Source organism: Leptonychotes weddellii, chromosome 2 (assembly GCF_054177405.1).
Source record: "Leptonychotes weddellii isolate Sample4059 chromosome 2, ASM5417740v2, whole genome shotgun sequence".
NCBI classification, from domain to species: Eukaryota; Metazoa; Chordata; class Mammalia; order Carnivora; family Phocidae; genus Leptonychotes; species Leptonychotes weddellii.
The window spans coordinates 44,361,777-44,383,079 of NC_138370.1; the positions used below are offsets into that span (position 1 = coordinate 44,361,777).

At 48.1% G+C, this 21,303-nt stretch overlaps 1 protein-coding gene across 1 annotated transcript in view; it reads left to right on the forward strand.

Moving 5' to 3' along the window:
- Positions 1 to 21,303, forward strand: part of BLK (BLK proto-oncogene, Src family tyrosine kinase) — a 69,470-nt gene that overhangs the window by 7,651 nt on the left and 40,516 nt on the right. The gene's annotated exons all lie outside the window — the stretch shown is intronic.

Sequence of the window (21,303 nt, forward strand, 5' to 3'; positions counted from 1 at the left end):
CGCCTGAGTGACTCAGTTGGTTAAGCGTCTGCCTTCAGCTCAGGTCATGATCCCAGGATCCTGGGATTGAGCCCTGCTTTGGGCTCCCTCTCCCTCTGTCGCTACACCTGTTTGTGCTCCCTTGTGCTCTCAAGTAAATAAATAAAATCTTAAAAAAAAAAACAAAACCAAACTTGCATGAGCGCTTTTGTGGAGGACACGGGCAACCCTCTGCAAAGATCATTTCTGGCTTTCATCAGATTTCAACAATTCAGGGGGGGTTGGGATTGCTAGCACAAGAAGGATTGGCTTCTGATTAACTGCCAAGGGGGTGAACGCGGCTTTTCCATGTCGTGGGAACATGGGTCAACATGGGATTCTCTTCCTGCTCCAAGAATCACTCCTGGGAGGCCTTCACCACCAGTGTCAGCTAGATGTACAAAGCAGAGATGTTTTCTCAAGTGGATTAGGGCTCAGTGAAGTACGGAGTGCTCGTTGTTGGCAACCGTCTGAGGCTGAGATTGGCAGGGCAACACCTGCTCCCGTCGGTCATGACAACCAGGCCTGGAGACTCTATCACAGGTGTGGAGGAGGTAAAGTGGGGTGTCCCTTGTGCCCATATTTCTGCCAGAGCCTTATCTTAGCTGAAGCTGCTTGCCTCCCGGGCCGTCGGAGAAAACAGCCAGCTCCCGCCTTGTCTTCAGGGTCAAATAAATCTTCCCAGGTTCCTTTGCTCCACCCTGTCAACCAAGACAAGTGGCCTCTGAGAACCAGCAAATGGGAAGTGAAAATAATACCCCAGAGGGTCTTCTGGCTCAGACATCACAGGGGACGGGCCCTGTGACTGACGCCTTCCTCCGAGCTAGCACCCTGGCCCTCAGAAAGATCTCATTGGCTTGAACGACAGTTTCCTTGCAGAAAGGTCACACTCCTTTGTGGCATAGGAGAAGGGTTTAAAAACTTCCTCCAGGAGGCCTTCGGTGAGGCTGAGCATGGCGTACAGGGAATGCAATGTCACATTCCCTGCGTTCCTGCCAAATGACACCGCAACATTCATCCCAGTGGGCTTGGAGCCTTCTGCTTTCAAATCAGCTTCCTCTAATTGCTGCCTGCACGTAAAGCCACTCTCATGATGTGCACTCCACTATCCTCCCCATTCATTCCCCTCCTCTGATTCATTTGTGGGTTGTCAAGCCCGCCACGGAAAGCCAGCCTGCGTGTAAGCCAATTGACGCCTCTGTGTTTGCTCCTTCTCTTCCTGTTGATCGGAAAGCCCCTTGACAATCGAGTGAAGAAAAGGCATGAACAGAGTGGGGAAGAACTACGAGCCCTTGGAAGCTGGTTTTGTCCATATATAATGTTGTCATAGTTTGCTATTTAAGATCCTCTATGAATCTTCATGGTTACATACCTTCAGCTCCTTGCTGCTAGCCGGTCTCCACCAAGCATGTGCTTGAAAAGGTCTCCAGTGTGGGGGTTTGCTGTCGGAGGTCGGCCTGAGTGACTAAGGGTGTCCTGCATCTCCCACCCCCGTGGGTTTGGCCTGAGAAGGGAGTTTTTGTGGTTTTTGCCTTGGATATCCTGGAGGTCTCTGGCATGTGGTGTTTGGGGGAAGCTGGTCCATTTTGGACTCCGTTTTAAGGATTTTATAACTAGAAAGACAAAAGGAAATCTCTTCAGGGAAGGAGGTTATGGGTGTAGGATATGTTCTCTGTCTGTCTCTCACACGCACGGACACACACAGACACACAGGCTTATGCACACACGTGGACACACACACACTCACACGTGCGCAGACACACGCAGACACACACACAGAGGCAACACACACATACCTATCAACAACAAAACATCACAAAACCCACCATCACAAATGCCACTGCAACAAAGTGAAGGAATAAAGTCTGCCCCATAAAGAGATTCTCAAGTTTCATCCATGCTGTAGAAATCCAGTTGCTAAAGCACCATCCTCCCTAAAGTTCTTCTCGTTCATTCTTTTCATTGTACAAAGTTTTTTGCTGTCAAATGGCAAGCGATGTCTGTCTTCTAGTCTGAGCGGGTCCTGAGAAGGGAGGGAGCATCCCCATCCTACTCCCCTCACCTCAGAGCTCAGACTGGTGTGTTGGTGGTCAGCAGCTCCACAGGGCCACTGGGTGGGGGCGAGGGGTGTCACAAGAGGGGCCACAGAGCAGTAGAGGAAGGAGATGAAGGAGGCCCCAGGTCTGCCTCTTTCCCTGGGAGTGGCCTTCCTTTGCCTGACTCCCCACTGAAGAGGGAGGGTCTGAAATCCTCAGGATCTCTGCCTGGTCTTTCACCACCCTGCGAAGGGTGACTAAGTCCCCTGGCATCTCTAGGAGGAGGCTCTGCTCCCCTCGGAAGAAACCTAAAGCTCGGGGAAGGTAGGAGTCTTAGCAAAGGCCAGCGGGTGAGCTAGAACATGCACTAGTTTCCCTGAGCGAGGGCAACACTGTGGTAACATCTGTCCCCTCCTTTCTCAGTTCTGTTCCCATATCTCCACTGCTTTAGTTCAGGTCCTTCCTGCCTTTAGACTCGATGACTGCCACGTCCTTAGAGCTCCTGTCTCTGCCTGCAGTGACCCACATCGCAGTCCGTCCTCTGTGTGGCTGGCAAGATGTGTCTGAAGCTCAACTGTGGCCCTATCACCCCCAGGGTAAAAATCTTCATTGACTTCTCAGTGCCTGAGAACAAAGCCCAGGCCTCACGGGACCAGATATCTGGTCTCCCATCCCAATTTCCCTCCCGTCATCCTTCTTCAGGCTTGTGGGTCCCAGTAGTCCTGTCCCCTATGACTCCCTGTTGCCCGTTATACCTCAGAGCTTGTGCCGAGCCCTCTTCTCTGCTTGAAATGCCCATCTCCCCGAGGAGAGATCCTGGGCATCCTTGAAGTTCTAATCCCAAGGTCTCAGCCTCCGTGAGTCTTCTGTGGCCCGGCCACTCTGACTCAGACACCAGCAGGCATGGCTGACCGCTTCTGCCACTGAGCCCAGCAGGGGGCTAGGGTAGCAAGGGTCTCGAGCTTCATACCAGGTGAACACAGCTCTCTACCCTTGTTCTCCAGGTGCACACCCGGTTGTATCCCCAGCTCCCAGTGGCACACCCAGAAGGCACAGTCCATTGTCTGTGGTCACACCGATAAGCAGCAACCACCTGGCTCTCAGGCTGGACCTCCTAGCTCCTCACTCTGCTTGGCCACACCGTGGGGTGTCTCTCTAAGGCAGTTGTGAAACTACCTTGAAGGTCTCCCATGACCCCTTTGCAAACTTAAGGGTAGACAACACACTGCTGAATTTATCCCTTGGCTTTATTCTCTTTTACCTTCCCAAGGTCACACTCAGGAATATGTATTTGGCTCATTTATCATTCATTAAAAAAAAAGAAGAAGAAGAATGTTCTATTTGTGAAAACAAAGAGGCTGTTCAAAAGGACGCCAGCTTCATAGAAGGTAGAAGAGTGGGTTGAGGGAGTTTATTACAAAGGTGGTCCTAGCCTCTGGAAGAACATCTGGAGGGCTCAGGGAAGTCATGACAGAGTAGATTCATGTGGGGTGAATATGAATCTCGGTCCACACTCAGTGTGCAAAAATAGAATATCTAGTCTGAGCATCTTGATTTCTGCTGGATGTTGGGAAATAACCCCAGTGAACTCAAAGCTCTCCCCCCTTCTCCAGGGTTGGGCCCCAGTTTGGGAGAGTGGGGTGGGGCTCATGGGGTTTAGGACTTTGGGGCAGCCCATCTGGTCTTCATCAGCAATCCACACAGGCTGCTGCCAGCATGCCTTGTGCCAGCCTCTGACCTGGGTCAAGCCTTCCCCCAGAACTTCTGTGCCACATCATGGGGTGGGGGAGTCATGATACCACTCCCATGCGACTCTGTACTGAGAGACTGTCTGTGAGACCCCCTGGGCTCCTGTCTGCCCAGACTGACTCACCGCATTTCTCTCAATCTGAGCCAAGAGACTTCTCTTGTTCCTACTTTATTTCCCTGTGGCAATGGCTTCAACATGGGTGAGGAACAAAATAATAAGTGAATAGAAGAAGAAAAAAAATCCATTCACATCTCAAAAAACATGTGTCTGCTCTACCTGCTGACAGAAACCTTGGCAAAGGAACACTGGACTTGTTGCTTTGATTTTTTTTTTTTCCAACACAGAGTACAGATGTAAACCATGTTTCCAAACTGTGTCTACAAACCTGGGGAGCTGTGAGAGCTCCCACGGATCGGGAAAAACAAGGGGAAAGGAATTGAGGCAGGCAGAGGGAGGAAGGACGGCTTGCCAACCAGTTCCAGCTGTGGGAGGAACGGACACAGAAACTTAGAGAGAAGAAAGCAGAGCGCCCTGCCTTCCTACCTGTGGCAGACCCCCTCACCCCTGGGAAAGATCCAAGATCTGTTGAGTGTGGCCTAGACCGCAGGAGGATGTCGAGATGCAGGTGGGCGCTGATGGATCCCACCACGGTGGGGCCTGTCGCTGTCTCTGAGAAGGGCAGATTGCCCTGATTGGAGGGGAAGACAGCACCCATGACTCTGGCTGCTGGACTCCGACAGAGGAAGGGAAATCAACACTCTAAAGAAACTTTAAAGGGACAGAAGCCTGGTGACTCCAGGGGAGATAAAGGATCCAGCTCAGGGGGCCAGCTAGTACTTGGAATCTAGAAGTGGCCAATCAGGGAATTCCAGTGGGCAGACTTGAGAGTTTGGGGAGGGGACACAAGGGTTCATGTGAAGACAAAGGTGAAAGGGTGCCAGAGTTCCCAGGCATTGGGGAGGGGGGTGCAGATGACTTTTGTAAGACAGGACGGTGACCTCAGATGAGGACTGGAGGAGGAGCCTGAGACCAAGAGGGGAAAGAAACCAGGAGAGATGAGAAGAGAAAGGCCATGAGTACCAGCCTGTGCCAAGCTAGTTCTGTCCCCGAGACTGGGTTTCTATAACTGGGCACTGGCCTCGCCATCTTGGCTGTGGGACTTCCTCTCTCTGGGCTTCAGGTTCTGACTCTGCCAAACGAGGGGGTAGGCTAAGTGGGCTCTGAGCTTTCCTTCTAGTCAACCCTTTGCTTGTCTACTTGCCTATCAGTCAAACGTGGAAGAGCTGCTGGTACTTGCGTGCTAAGAAATGTGTCGGGGGCTTTGTGCCATGATCTCACTTAATTCCCCGCAAAAAGCCCTGTGACATCATCAGGAACTCATCAAGGGCCCCGGGGGCGGGGGGCTCGAAGGCCAAAGCCCAGATCCAGACTCAGGTCTGTGCGACTCCAAAACCAGGGCTCTTAGCTCTTCATTATTTGGTCTATCAGCTGCCCACTGTGAGCAGAGCCCTGACCCAAGCTTACAGTAAGGACAGGAGGAGCTTAGCACCCACGTCAAGGCAAAGGCTAAATGCAGGCTGTCAAATTGCAGCTTGCAGAACCACACACAGCAACTGAGCAGAAATGGACAGCCAAGGATGAAGGAGCACAAGGTGGCGCTCACCTAGCATCCGGGAAACCTCTGCCTGAGGAGACATCTAGCATCAGCTTGCCTGAAGAAATGGCCCTCCGGAGAATGCCTCTCTTGTCCTATGGGCCGGGTCAGCACCTGCCAACTTGCCTTTTCCCCATCTGGGTCAGCATCACCCCTGTCCACCCAGTAGCTCAAGCCTCCTTGACATCACCCTTCATTTCTCTGTTGCTCCGCACATCTGTCCGCCCTTGGGGATCCGCCCTCTCCTGAAACTCCCCCCGCCCCATTGTCTCTCTGCCCTGGAACTGTCAGTTGCCCAGCGTTACTTATAGTGACATGTGCTAAGTCAGCCAGACATGTGCTAGGCCCCGAGGACACAAACGAGAGTTGCTCAAGTCAGACACGTACAGCCATCCTCCCTGCCCCAGTCTGTCTGTGACGGGGCTGTCACTGAGGTCCTGCCACGCGCTTTGGGGCCACCCGATGAGGGAGCCACTCATTGATCCAGGGGCCAGAGAGCCATGGAGGAGCTTCAGGAGGAAGGGTTTCACAGGGCCCGAGAGACCAGGCCCCAGCTGAGTGCTCTGAGAAGGAAATGCTGGGTGTGCAGCGCGGGGGGGCGGATTGCTGCACCTACTGCTCACGTCCCCCAGCTGCGGGTGCCTACACGACAGAGAAGCAGTTAGACACTTGACCTGGGAGAAGTGAGCCAGAGCACGCGCGCTGCTTTTACTTGGGAGGCTTGGTCCTAATGAGCAGTGTGTGCTGACCGTGACCTTTAAGAAGGTCGAGTGGCCTCCTGATGGCTGGAGCTGCGGCCCCTCCAGCAAGCTGCACCGCGGGAAGCTTTTCTTTCCTTTCCTTCCCTTTTCTTTCTTTTTTTAAGATTTTATTTATTTTTTTTTGAGAGAGAGAGAGAGCACAAGCAGGGGGAGTGGGAGAGGGAGAAGGCGCAGACTCCCCACAGAGCAGGGAGCCCGATGTGGGACTGGATCCCAGGACCCTGAGATCATGACCTGAGCTGAAGGCAGACGCTTAACCGACTAAGCCACCCAGGAGCCCCCAGGAGGCTTTTCTATAATTGTCTCTTCATGTCTGTTGTGAGAACATCCAACCTCCCAGCACCCATGGGGACCCCGTGTCTGTTTCCAGCGCCAGCAAGCATCAGACACGTCATTTACCTCTGACTCTGTGGGTCAGCCCACTTGCACATGGCATGAATTGGAACACCAGAGGCTCACATGGATTTAGACACGAATGTCCTTGGGCTGCATGCATGAACCTGTCTCCCCATTGGCTAGACTCAGATGCCGAGGACCTACACCTTGGAGGGCCCACCAGGGTGGTGCTGCAGGGTGGGAACAATGAATGTTCTCTCTCTGCTCTTTCACTGGCAGGCCTGATTGTGCGGGGGAGCCTGGGGGAGCTCTGACCCGGTCTGCCCGCCCTGCCTGCCTTCTCAGCCTGCTCTGGAGGGAAGCCACAGAACGAGCCGCTGCCTGGGGGCAGGACAGGGCCACAGCCATTTGGAAGAACAGGCTGATTTTGTACAGATTTATCATTTATCTCCTTACTTGACAACTGTAAACATTAGATAATACCCCCAAAATTTGAAAACAGATACAAACCATCAATAATTCTACTAACCTCACATTTTTACCCAAGAGCTACTTATCTTGTTCATATGATACAGTTTTTAATGTCTGGAATCATAAGGGGCATAGCAGTTGGGATTCTGCTTTTCTTCCTTCCTTTTTTTTTCATCGCAATGTAAGCGTCTTTTCTGTGGTGACGTGTCTTCACAATGATCATTTTTGTGGCTCCGTAACATTTCATCGTGTTAACTCTACTTCACCATTTCAGCTGGACATTTGGTTTGCTTCTCCTTCTTTTTTTTTTTTTACATCATAGAGGGCTATGATTAAAAACAATATAACATGTAGTTTGCAAAGCCATGCTGAGCCCACCACGCAGCTGAAGGCTATTCTTTCCTAATCCCTCCAAGGAACGCCAATCATCCAGGGAGCCGAAATGCTCATTTTGAGAGTGGAGTCGGGTGGACTTTGAACTGCATTTTACGTCATGGTGATAGTGGCCTGAGTGCTTCATCCCCTCCCATCCAGCTCCTTGTGGTGACCGATGTGGTCTTTGGCCAGAGAACAGGCTTTCCTCTCTGTGAAAGGAAGTGACTCATGAAGAAACAAAACCGGCGTGCCTGGATGGCTCAGTTGCTTAAGCTTTGGACTCTTGATTTCGGCTCAGGTCACTATCTCGGCTCAGGTCATGATCTCAGGGTTGTGAAATGGAGCCTCCTGTCGGGCTCTGTGCTCAGCGGGGAGTCTGTTTCTCTCCCTCTCCCTCTGTCCGTACCCCCTCCCCCACTCTCTCTCGCTCAAATAAATAAATAAATCTTAAAAAAAAAAAATGAAGAAACAAAACCCAAGGCTTTGGTCTCATCTGTCCCAAGGTTCTTAATTAGAGGTCCGTGAATTGCTGTGGGGGCTTTCAGGGGGAAGGGTGTTGAAACTGGGCACATGTATGTACGAAAGTGTATTTTCTGGGGAAAATCTGTATTCACCAGATTCTCAAAGAAGGCTGTGACCCCAACATTGTTTTAAAAGACGACTGATCTCTCTCTCTCTTTTCCCCCCCACCCCACACACTCCCTATAGCTCCTTTTGGGAGGCTGGGATTAAAATGAAAGAATCCTAAAGATCTGTGTCTATATACAGAGGTCCAGTCATGGGATGGAGAACATATCATCCCCATTTTAAGGATGAGAAAACCTAAGCTCAGAAATACTTCTATGGGTTCCCCACAGCTAGCATGTGGGGGAGCCTTGGATTCGAGCCCATGTCTGTTTTACCAGCAAGTCTGTATATGCATACCCATTAAGCTAAAGTGCCTTATGGTTAAGAGAATCGTTCCTATTTTTATTTCTTTAACCAAAGCTAATTGCTAATGTGTTAAAGTGAGAGATTCTGCTATGATTGTAGGCCATCCATGGTGCTTAACTAAAGGATATATTTTGGCATTTTTTAAAGCCTCGCATTTTTCTCCAGGGAGTCAGGCTGGTACAGAAATATTTGTGGTTGGTTAATTGTTCTTTCCTGCTACAAGCATTAACCATAGGAAGTGAGCTGTGTTTATCAAACTGAAATGTTGTCACTCAAGGCTTAAGGAGCCAAAGAAACTTTGAAATTCAAGAGAACAAATCTGACAGTTCAACCCAATGGGTGGGAGCTTTCGGCCCAGGATTCCCTGAATATCACTGGGCCCTTTTCAAGCAGATGTTTTTATTAACAACAAACTATTTGGCACCAATAAGTGACTTTGGCTTCCTAAATGTGTTTGATTTCCTTTCTCTTAGTATTCCTGTGCTAAATCTCCTTAAACTCCGGTGCATACCTTGAGGCAAAGGAGATGGGGCATAATCCAATTTCACTCTCCTTGCTTCCTCTGGCAATCTCTGCTAAATTAGCCACTTATTATTACTGAAAAGTGGCCGCCCTTAAAGGGGAAAGACTTCCTCAGTGATGTTGTAATAGCATTGCATGGTGACAGACAGAAGCTACATTGCTGGTGAGCATGGCAGAACACAGAGTTGTCCAGTCACTGTGTTGTACACCTGAAACTAATGTAACATTGTGTGTCAACTATACTTCAATTTTTAAAAAAAGAGGTGGGGGCGCCTGGGTGGCTCAGTCAGTTAAGCGTCTGCCTTCGGCTCAGGTCACGATCCCAGGGTCCTGGGATCGAGCCCCGCATAAGGCTCCCTGCTCAGCGGGAAGCCTGCTTCTCCCTCTCCCATTCCCCCTGCTTGTGTTCCCTCTCTCGCTGTGTCTCTCTCTGTTGAATAAATAAATAAAATCTTTAAAAATAAATAAATAAAGAGGTGAGGAGGAGACTTCCTGAAATACGGGAAATAATTATGCAATAAAAGAAAGGAAATTATAATTTAATTTCGGGCATCTTAGATTTAATACATTAAACATTAGGTCAGTGTGCTTTCTTGGTCCCAAAGTGTTGGTTAATGATCAATAATCGGTATTTAGAATAACACTGGCTTTGGTATAAATGACACCTTTCTATCATTGTCCTGGTAAATTGAACTGTTTACTCTTCATGGCAATGGGGTCCTGCGTGGGGAATAGATAAAAAGGCATTTTCTGATGTTTGGGTTTCTCTGATTAATTAGTTAATTCATCCATTCATTCAAAAACAAGAGAAAGACTTAGTGCATATCTCATATGTTCCAAATGCTGAGAATGGCCCTGAAGATACAAAGATAAAAAAAAATACTCCCTGGGGCGCCTGAGTGGCTCAGTTGTTGAGTGTCTGCCTTCGGCTTGGGTTATGATTCCGGAGTTCTGGGATCGAGCCCCGCATCGGGCTCCCTGCTCGGCTGGAAGCCTGCTTCTCCCCCTGCTTGTGTTCCCTCTCTCGCTGTGTCTCTCTCTGTCAAATAAATGAATAAAATCTTAAAAAAAAAAAAAAAATACTCCCTTCCCTTGAGGTACTCACAAGGAGTCTCATTTAGAAGACGGGCATTAAACTGAGGGCCAAGTATACTCTGGTTGGTGCTGTAAGGAGTGCTGTGGGCGCAGGGGAGGGGCGAGGGGACAGAGTGCCAGGAAAGGCTCCCCAGAGCTGGTGATGCCTGGACTAAGTCTTAAACGAAGACTCGTTCTTCAATCAGACCCAGGGAATGACACCCAAGAAAATCGTGGTGGGTGTTCTTTAGCTCTTTTCCAGAACCTATTTTCATTTCTTAATGTGGTCTAATCAAGATCATTAGCATGAAGTCCTCATTCTAAACACTGCACTGAAATCAACCTGCCAACACGTCAGTTACCCGACAGGGATGTGGATAGTCCGAAGACTGACGGTTCTGATCTTTTAGGCTTTGTAACTGTGGTCTCAGCAGAGATTTTTCTATGGTACTTTATAGTGTACAAATTACTTAATGATTTCATTTGATCCTTTAAGGCAAGCGGGGAAACCTAGTCCTAGACCCACTGTATAGATAAAGCAATCTCTGAGGCTCAGAGAGATTTAAAGATCTCTTCCCAGGGGTGCCTGATTGGCTTGGTTAGGCTTCCGACTCTAGATTTCATGCTCTCAGCATCACGAGATCAAGCTCCACATGGGGCTTGTGCTGGGTATGGAGCCTGCTTCAGATTCTCTCTCTCTCTCTCCGTCCCTCCCTCGCCGCCACTCATGCTCTCTTAAAAAATAAAAAAAAGGGGCGCCTGGGTGGCTCAGTCGTTAAGCGTCTGCCTTCGGCTCAGGTCACGATCCCAGCGTCCTGGGATCGAGCCCCGCATCGGGCTCCCTACTCAGCGGGAAGCCTGCTTCTCCTTCTCCCACTCCCCCTGCTTGTGTTCCTGCTCTCGCTGTCTCTCTCTGTCAAATAAATAAAATCTTTAAAAAAATAATAATAATAATAGCTGACATTTATTTAGTGCTTACTATGTGGCAAGGTACTATTCTAAGTACTTTACATGTTTCATCTTATTTAATATAAAGTCATTCAGGAACTTCCCTTCATAAAAGCATTTTTGGCTTTTTTCCCTTTGCCTTATCTTACAAATGAATCCAGATTATTCACTTTCAAGGTTTTTCTGGGCAACATAACATGATTGCCTTTCTAAAAAATTATTTATTCAAGGAAGGCTGAAGCGAGTTTCTCTCAAAATTTTTTGGCCCTCAATAGAGTATTTCTTTTCATGTTTTATCACAATCTGCCTCATCTTTACCTCCACACCCACCGCCTGGATTAGTCCCTGATGTCCACACCCTGGGCCTGGCTGAGGCTGCTGATGACACTGTGTGGCTGGTCCAGGCACCAGGACTCCAAATCTTAGAATGAGTGTCAACAGGTTGGAAGGTGAAGCTGCCCAAGGCAGGGGAGTGAGCCGGAGGGCAGCAGGAATGAAGACCGTGTGATTCGTGCACCGTGATGAGGGCAGTGGGAGTTGAGAGGGGAAGAGAAACCAGAGAACCATTTCCAGTGAGATCTCTGAGTCACCACCTTGGGCTCCATTGGGCGATGAGAATGCGGGGGCTGGACCATCTCTGTATTCCAGCCTTGTTCTCGGGAGCTCTTAGCAGAGCCCGGGTTCCCCCCAGGCCCCCCTGTTTCTCTGCACCTCCAGAAATCTGCAGTGGAATTACGGGCCCACCACATGTTAGGGCTGAGGGCCACGTGGTGATCATCCTTCTAAAACCCTTGTCATACGGATGAGGAGGTGGAAGCCAAGAGGTGAGGTGACTAGGCGGAGACTACGCCATGAGTCACTAAATAGATACTGAATGACCCAGAGATGTTCTGAAGGCATTATAAGATGCTAAAGTGCCTTCTAAATACTCAGAAAGAGGTAGGATATGCTTGGAACAGGTTGGGAGCATTTATTAAATTCCACGTTATTTAAACTTGGTCAGTTGGTAGACCGAGTACCTTATATTATATGTGGAAGCTGTGTGTGAGCCCAAGCTGGGTCTCAGAGTTTACCAAAATGGAGAAGCCTATGCCTTGGAGGGTATTTAACTCATTGGCGTTCCGTGAGGGAAATATTCAGGATTTTTAGGAAGATTTTATTCATGTATTTATGTATGTATTTATTTACTTATTTAGAGAGTGCAAGTGGTGGGAGGGGCAGAGGGAGAGAGAGAATCTCAAGCAAACTCCCTTCTGATGTGGGGCTCGATCTCACAACCCTGAGATCATGACCCAAGCCGAAATCAAGAGTTGGACACTTAACCGACTTCACCACCCGGCGCCCTTAGCATTTTTTTTTTTTTATTGGTCATAGTGGCTGTGACATTTTACTATATTGAACCTGATGAAATCTGTAATGACACCTGGTCTGTTGAGCTATCTGGACTTTTCCCAACTGGTACAAGGGACCATTTTGTTTCAGCAGCTCAGGAATTTTAAGGAAAATCCTCTCTTTACATGAATAGGGTCTGGACACATTCTCTGTCCCTGATCACCTTCGCTGTGAGCTGCTAGTTGCTGAGTCAAGCGGTCAATCCAGCTCAGCTGAAAAACACAAATAATAGGGCCACAGTCTGTCCACAGGGTTATCCCATCACCGCTGAGTTCACTTTGAGAAAAGTCAGTTGTCCTTTCGTGAAGGGTGCATTCATGTCTCGGTCCCACTCTGAAGCCATAGTCATAAGCAGAACCAAATGTCGGGACAAAGGTGTCTGAGTGCCATAGGTAGGAGACCTGCAGTGGCCTCCCTCAGGGTGTCCCCAGTTCTTGCAAGTTCTCGCAAGCCCTGAAGAGCAGAGTGAGGGCCCTTCCTGAATGCTGAGCTCTGAGGGGTGGGAGGTGGAGAGAGGATAAGCGTGTGGGAGGTGCGGGGGGTGGGGAGCAAGCAAGCCTGAGCAGAGACACTCCTGGCTGCCCTGCCCTGGGGGCCTTCTCTGTCCCCCTCAACCCCTGCAACCTTCCCACCTGCCCACCTCTGGGCTTGAGTAGCCCCAGGGCCACTGAGTCCCGGCAGCTTTGCTGGTGAATGTGCCTGCACAGCTGGACGCACACAGGGCTGGGGGACTGGGGGACTGGGTGGCGGGTGCTTTAAAAATACAGATTCTTGGCCCCACCTCAGACTTTCTGCATCATGTGGTGAGCCCAGGAATCTGTTACGGTCCCAGATGGCACCTAACACAACCAGCCGGGACGCTCTGGCTGCACAGGAATCGGGACCCACTGACCTCACCTCTGCGCCACCTGTTCTGGCCGCGTCCCGTTCCAGGGTCACCCACACGTGGCCTCAGCCTCCTTGGGAATCTTCCCACTGCTCCTCCATCAAGTGTCTTTTCTGGGCATCCTTCCCCTGTTTGCCCCCTATGGGCCCAGCAGTCACTACAAACACCCACAGTGCTCAGGCATATGTCTTCAGGGTTTTGCCATCTTGTCAGTAGGCACCATGAGGAAGAGCTCCCTCCCTGGGCTGGCAGTGGAGGTGACCACAGCAGAGGAAGGAAGGTGGACAAGCCCCGGTTTGCAGCCCTGCCGGACTCCACACCTGGCTGAGGGATCGCAGGCAAATTTTGCCTCTGTCATCCCCCTTTTTTAAAAATTTATAAAGTGGGGTCATCAATGCCTGCTATGCAGGGGCGGGGGTGTGTGTGGGTGAGGATTAAATGGAAGCTGGAACGTAGTGTGAACCAGGGAGCTTGTCGGTGGCTTAACACCACGTCCCCAGGGCCTGGATGAGTGCCCAGAACAAGTAGGTCCCAGGCACCCATGGGTTCTCCTCTTGCTCCTTTTAACATGGCATCTTTCTCATGACACGACTTTCCTCTCTGTTGCTTCTTTGTTTCCTGTTGCCCTAATCTGTGCATTTTGTTTTCTCCTCCCATTTTCTTTGACTTCATTCTTTTCCTTCTTACCTCGTTCATCTGCAGGTCCTTGCTTTTTCTAATAGTAGTGTATGCATTTAAAATATAATTTTTCCTTAGAAGGACAGTTTTAGCCCTGCCACTCCTTTCTACCTTGTACTCTACACGGTCATGTTGTAAGAGGCAGGGAGCTGGTGGGACATCAACTCCTGGAGCTGCTTCGTTCACCTCTCTTTTCTTCAGAGCAGCGGTTTCAAACAAGGAACCAAGCCCTTTAGTTGTTCGTAAAATCGATTCAGTGGATTGTCACAAGCCTTTAAAACATGAAATATACAGAGACTAGGAGAAATTATTTACAAATCATCTTTCTGATAAGGGATTAATATACGGAGTATTTAAAGAACTCCCACAACTCAACAACTAAAAAAAAACCAACCTGATTTAAAAATGGGCAGGGGTCCCTGGGTGGCTCAGTCATTAAGTGTCTGCCTTCGGCTCAGGTCATGATCCCAGGGTCCTGGGATTGAGTCCCGCATCGGGCTCCCTGCTCCAGGGGAGGCCTGCTTCTCCCTCTCCCACTCCCCCCACTTGTGTTCCTGCTCTAGCTGTCTCTCTCTCACTGTCAAATAAATAAATAAAAAATCTTAAAAAAATAAAATAAAAATAAAAATGGGCAAAGGACTTAAATAGATGTTTTCCCAAAGAAGATATACAAATGGCCAGCCAGCAAATAAAAGATGCTCAACATTACTAATCATCGGGGGAAATGCAAATCAACAGCATAATAAGATATCACCTCCCACTATTTAGGATGGCCCCTAACAAAAAAATAGAAAACACATGTTGGTGAGGGTGCGGAGAAGGGGGACACTTGTGCACTGTTGGTGGGAATGAAAAGGGGTGCAGCCACTCTAGAGAATAGTATGGCAGTTCCTCAAAAATTAAAAATAGAACGACCCTGTGATGCAGCAATTGCATGTCTAGGTATATGCCCACAAGGATTGAAAGTGGGGTCTCAAAAAATGTTTGCATATTCATTTTCATAGAGGCATTGTTCATAGTAGCCATGTTTGAAGGGATGAACAATGGGTAAGCAAATTGTTGCATATTTGTACAGTACATATTTGTACAATTATTCAGCCTTAAAGGGAAGGAAATTTAAACACATGCCACAACCTGGATTAACCTTGAGAACCTTATGCTAAATGAAATGAGCCAGTCAGAAAAGGACAAATTCTGAATGATTCCACTTACGTGAAGTATCTACTGTAGTCAAATTCATCAAGACCGAAAGTAGAGTGGTGGTTGCTGGGGGTTGGTGGAGGGGGAATGGGGAGTTGCTCTTTAATGGATATAGAGTTTCAATACTGCAAGATGAAAAAGTTCTGGAACTGGTTCCACAACAATGTGAATCTACTTAACATCGCTGAACTTCACACTTAAAACTTAAGATTGTAAATTTTATGTTATGTGTATTTTACCACAATTAAAACTTAAAAAAAAAATAAAGTAGAATAGACTAGAAAATGTCCAAGTGCACTGCTTGAAGTAAGGGTGAAAAATGTTTCTTGAACTTTTGTTTCATGGCGCTGGTGGGGAGTGTGCATATGTTCTAGCTTACAGATGTACGGCGTTTCTTACTGATGATCACGGTGAAAAAGGAAAAGAATTTGGACAAACACTGCCGGGGACAACCTCAGACCACACAGCGCAGGGAGGGCACCAGCAGTCTGTGGGGGGAGATCTCCCCTCCCTGTGTGGTACAGCAGAGAGTCCTCAGAAGAGGGGCTGCTGGTGACCTTTTGTCACTTCCCAGGGGCTTCCTGATCTGCTCAAGAAACACTTGTTGATGTCTGTTGAGAAAGAGATAATCTAGTAGGTCTTATACATTCTTCATTTTCTTCCATTCTTCCCAAGAACTAAAATCAGAACACTCAATGGGTGTGGAAGGGAAAAAAAATGACAGGTATTTAGCAAGCTCAGTAACGGTGGAAGGAGGGAGGGAGGGAGGCATCACAGAAGGAAGGAAACAGGTGGGAATAAAGATGGATTGGTCTAGATGTCCCAGGCTTGCAGATTTTATGTAACACCCTCTGTACCCTCAGGAAGCTAAGAGTCTCATTGGATGGGCCGTCCCAGGGGAAAGGGGAAACAGGGGCCCGGAAATCTCAGGTCTGGTCTGTAGAAGCGACAGGGAGAAGCACTCCATGCTGCTGGGTCTTCAAGACACTAGGTCTCCTCTTGGCAAAGGAAGAGTGGCTAAGAACTGCCCTACCGGTGTGCCCAAAGGGAGACATTCTTTCTCTCTAGCAATTATGGAGGGCAGCCTATTGAAAGTGTAAGTGTGGAGCATGTGTTTAATAAGGGAGCTACCATCAGCACATGGTTTATAACTTCTGTAGCGTGCTGCACACAGAAGATGCCGGAAGCTCTCCGAGTGGCTCCCAGATGAGCAGAGCACAGTCTTGCAAAGACGCAGAGCTGTGGCTGAAATGCAGTCGTTGTGATTTACAATCCCTACTCTTCCTGCTACGGCGGGAAAAGTGACAACAGTGGTCTGGGCCATGAGGTGAAGAGAAAAGGCAAGGACTAGAGTGAGGGGGTGGGATTCCTGATGCATCATCACATCACTCCAAGCTCAGCACCCTCCCTTCCAAAACCTCACAAGGCTGCTGCGAAGACCACATTTGATGACACGTTTGATTGCCACCATAGATATTAGGACGGGTGCCATGTTTGAAGAGGGGCCGTCCGTTCATTCACTCAGAAACATCTGTGCATGGATACTGTGTGCAGGGAATGGAGTTACGTCCATGGGCAAAACAAAGGCCTACCCTCATGGGGCTTACTTTCCAGTGCGGGAAGAGAATACTGAACAAATTAGTAAATACACAGTGTCAAGGGGCGATCGGGACTATGGAGCAAAATAAATCTGAGTGAAGCGCCTGGGTTGGGAGTGGATGGGGCTTGTGTTATCTTCAGAGGGCAGGGAAGGTCCCGCTGCTACTCAGGGCTTTTTGAGCAGAGCCAGAAGGAGGTGAAGGAGCCAGCAATGTCTGGGGAAGGATGTCATAGGCTCTGGAAGAACGAGTGCAAGGGCCCGAAGGTGGGAGTGTGTGGGCTTGTTGAACGCCCAGGAGGGAAGCCAGTGTGCTGGGAGCAGAATGGGCACAGGGAGAGTGGAAGGAGACCGGGAGGGAGAAGAGAAGGGTGTGGATCATGGGCTTTGTCTGACATTGTAAGGACTTTGGGGTGTGTGTGTGTGTGTGTGTGTGCATGCACGCACAATAAAATATACATCATATAAAATTGACCATTTTAAGTGCACAGTTCAATGACACTAAGTACATTCCCATTGCTGTGTGACCCATGATGATCATGGACCTCCCAGCCTCCAAGCACACCCGGACCTTCCAGACACCTCTAGAGTCTGAAGAGCCTCCTGCTGTCGAAGCTTATGCCTTGCTCCTCTGTGCCTCACCTGCTTTCAGAGTATATTTGAAAGTGAGTTTTTCTTGGGCCTGTGGGAATGAGTGGCCCCTTGTGGGGGCAGAAGCTTGCCGCCCAGCTCCTGAAGACCATGCTCCTTGCCCAGCCGAGCTGGCAGCCCAGGAGACTCTGCCTGTCATCGGGGGCAGCCCGGTTCTGCAGTCAGAGCTCTTGGCCCAGCAACATGGTGGGGTCCTGTTCCCCAATGCCCCAAGAATTGGACCCTGAGTCAGGGCCCCCCCGCCCAGAGCTGAGAGTGACTCCTAAAAATCCAGAGAAGTACCTTTTCCCTGCATTTCTCCATAGAAGCAGTAGCCAGAGCAGCCCAGCCTGGTGCCCACAGCGGAGGTTGGGGGGCTAGGAAGGGAGCCCCAGGAAGGGTCATCAGAAAGATGTGGGAGCCAGGCATCCTCGGATGGCTGACTGTCAGTGAGTGCCATGGATGCCAGGCTCTCAGAGCTCACTTCACAGAAGGGGAAACAGGGGCCGGGGGAAGGCCAGGGAATGTGCAGAGTCCATAGCCCTTTGAAGGTGGCGTCAGGTCTAGGACCTGGTTCTCCTAGGTGCCGCGGAGCTGGCAGCCCCCCACTGAGCAGCCCTGTGGCTTCACACAGGCACCGGGGGGCCCTTGAGCCACAAGATGCAGACCAATTTTCAAATTCAGGCTCCAGCTAAGGCTTTAGATCGGCTTCCCAGATCAAGTACCCACTTTCCCGTGTGTTTATTCAGGGCGTTCAGTGCTTAAAAACGGACCTGTCAAATCCCTGCTGGACACTGGGTTCTACTTCTGAATGCAGACACCCCACAGCAGGGGGCAAGGTGTGCAGCAGAAGTTTCTAATTCTTCGAGAGGTTGGAGGGGTATCTCTTTCCTCTCCCCTCCCCACCACATCTGAAGGTCCTCATCTTGTCATTAGCACCTCACTGTTTCTATGCACTCCCCCCATTTCCACTGACAACACCCCTGTCCCACTACTTGTCACCATACCTCCTGGGTGGCCTCCTCCCTAGCGACCCTGCTTCTGGGCTCGCACCCCACAACATCCTCCACACAGCAGCCGCAGTGATCTTTCTAAAAGGTAAGTCAGCCTTGCTTAAAATACTTTAATGTGGCATTTTGAAAGAAAGCCCAACTCCTTCTTCCTCTGCCCCCCTTCTTTGCCTTCACCTCCCCGGCCTTCCTGTTCGCCCTGTTCCAAGCACACAGACCCTCCCCCTCCCTCCCGCTCCTAGAATATGCCAAGTGCACGCCCTTCTCAGGGTCTTCCCCGCTGCTGTTCCAACTGCCCTTCCCGACCTTTGCAGAGCGGCTGCCTCAGTTTAAAAATGTCACTCCCTGGGAGAGGCCTTTCCTCATCGTCTGAGTAGCCCAGTGCCTCTGAGGTAATTCTGTCACACCGTCCTCTACTTTCTGCCCAGCGCTTACCTCTTTTGGAAATGATTGGCCATTTACTTATTTGTTCTCTGGCTTCCCCTTTACCGGCCACCTGTCAACTAGAAAGTGAGCTCCGGAGGGGGAACCCGGACTGTCTTGTTCCCACTCTGTGTCTGGCGCTCACCCCACAGCGTGGCCTAGGGTCTGTGAGGAAAGGTATTTACTGGGGGGGGGGGCAGAATGAGGTCCTCACAGGGAGGAGAGATGGTTCTGGGCTGCCCTGGGTGCCAGAGGTGGGGCTCATTCTCACACGCAGCGGCTGGGAACCCACATCATCACAGTCTTTCTGGAAAGCAATTTGACAGTTTGGTTCAGGAATCCTGAAACAGTTCCACACAGTGTTGGTCCAAAATAGTTTACCTTCTGAGAGCCTAAACCAAGGGGGAAAAAAATCTGAAATGTAGGCAGCAATTTATGCACAAATATTAGATAAAGCTATATATGTATGTATGTGTGCACACACATGCACTAGGGGGAAATTTTTAAATTGTGTTTATTGTAAGTTTGAATGATGAAAAAAGCCTATGGTGTAGTATCCAGTGATAAGAGGAATACAAAAGTGTATGTACAGCTGGATCATAGCTAATACGTATTTAGAGGCTATTTGTGCCAGGCACCGAGGACTTTACTTCTATCTCCTGCCTCCCTCCTCTCTCCCCGTGAGGCTGTTATTATTTTACTGCCTGGGAAAATGAGATTTCAAAAGATCAAGGATATTGATGAATGTGGTGTAGTTTATAAATCATAAAGTCAGGATTTAAATCCATTTCAAAGATTCCATTTTCAACCATGCTGCATACTGATTTCAGCTTTGGAAAAGCTCCCTCCCCCACACCCACAAAAGACTAAGATGAAATACACCAAAATATTAACAGAGGTTGCTTCTGCATATTGGGATTATAGGAAATTTTCTTCTTTGTAACTTTTTATATTTAAATTTGTTGCTATAATGAGTACATATTATTTCCATACTAAGTTTTTAGTTTTATTAAAAAATAAGTTGTCACATACAAAGCTATAGATAAATTTGGCTTATCAATATAGAAGCAAAAATATTTTTTAAAAAAGCGATTTGAGTCAAATATGATATTTAATATATTGTGACTAAGTGGAGTTCATTCCATTGTGAAAGGAGAATTCAACATTAAGAAAAATATTAATCTGTCACATCAGCAATCAAAATAGAAACGTAATCGGGTGCCTGGGTGGCTCAGTTGGTTAAGCGACTGCCTTCGGCTCAGGTCATGATCCCGGGGTCCTGGGATCGAGTCCCGCATTGGGCTCCCTGCTCTGCGGGGAGCCTGCTTCTCCCTCTCCCACTCCCCCTGCTTGTGTTCCCTCTCTCGCTGTGTCTCTCTCTGTCAAATAAATAAATAAAATCTTTAAAAAAAAAAATAGAAACGTAATTGTTGATAATTGTCCTGATAGGTATTTTGGAAGACATTAAACAGAATTCAGTGACATTCCTGTGAAAGCTTCTTGTAACCTAGGGGAAAGGAAAACTTTCCAGATATCTATTGAAAGCCAACAGCCAAATTCAAGATAAATGAGACATGCCTAACGTCGATATTATTTAGCTTTGTTTTGGGAATTTTAGCCTGTGTAATATAATAAGACAAAGCAGTAAAACTACATATTTAAGGAAAAGACATAACAGATGATATATTTGCCTTCCTGAGAAATCTAAGACAAGTAATTGAAAAACTATCAGAACTAATATAATAACTCAAATATACAATATACACCAATAGCTTTCTTTTTTCAATAGTAACATTAGCAAACCCATTTTCCAAAAAATAATGCATGGATTTAAATGTAACACCAACAAAATTATTCTTAAATTATTCTTAAATTATATTAGAAAAGTGAGTGAGAAAGAATAATAAGGTCTTCAAAGAAAAACTTGAACTGCATTATTAAACTGGAGTAATTAATATGTGTGGTTCTATGCAGAACAACTGGAGTCCAGAAATAGGCCCATGAATATGTGGAAATTGAATATTGGACAAGCAAGCATTTCAAATCATTGAGAAAGATGGGTTCTTAAAAATATTTATTTATTTATTTATTCATTTGGAGAGAGAGAGAATGAGAATGCAGGAGCAGGGGGTGGGTGCAGAGGAAGAAGTAGAAAAAGAATCCCAAGCAGACTTTGCACTGAGCCTGATGTGGGGCCTGATCCCACGACCCTGAGATCATGACCTGAGCTGAAATCAAGAGTCAGGCACTTAATGGACTGAGCCACCCAGGTGCCCCGAGAAAGATGTATTTTTTTTAATTTTTTTAATTTATCATATAGTATTTGATTTGTTAAGAAAAATATTTCTCTTCATTCCTGAAATATTCTATATATTTTTCAAAAAAGTTTCAATTTTTGTCCTTGACATTTAATTCTTCCATCAGTTTGAATTGGACAGTTGAGAGCAATTGTAAGGTAAGGATACAATTTCATGTTTTTTCTATATGGAAAACCAGTTGTCCTAGCATCATGCATTGAATGGCTCGTCATTTTCTTGGTGATCTTCTTTGTCTCTTCTGGAATGTACTATTTTCCATGTGGGTGAGGGTCTGGTTGGGTCCCTCTATTT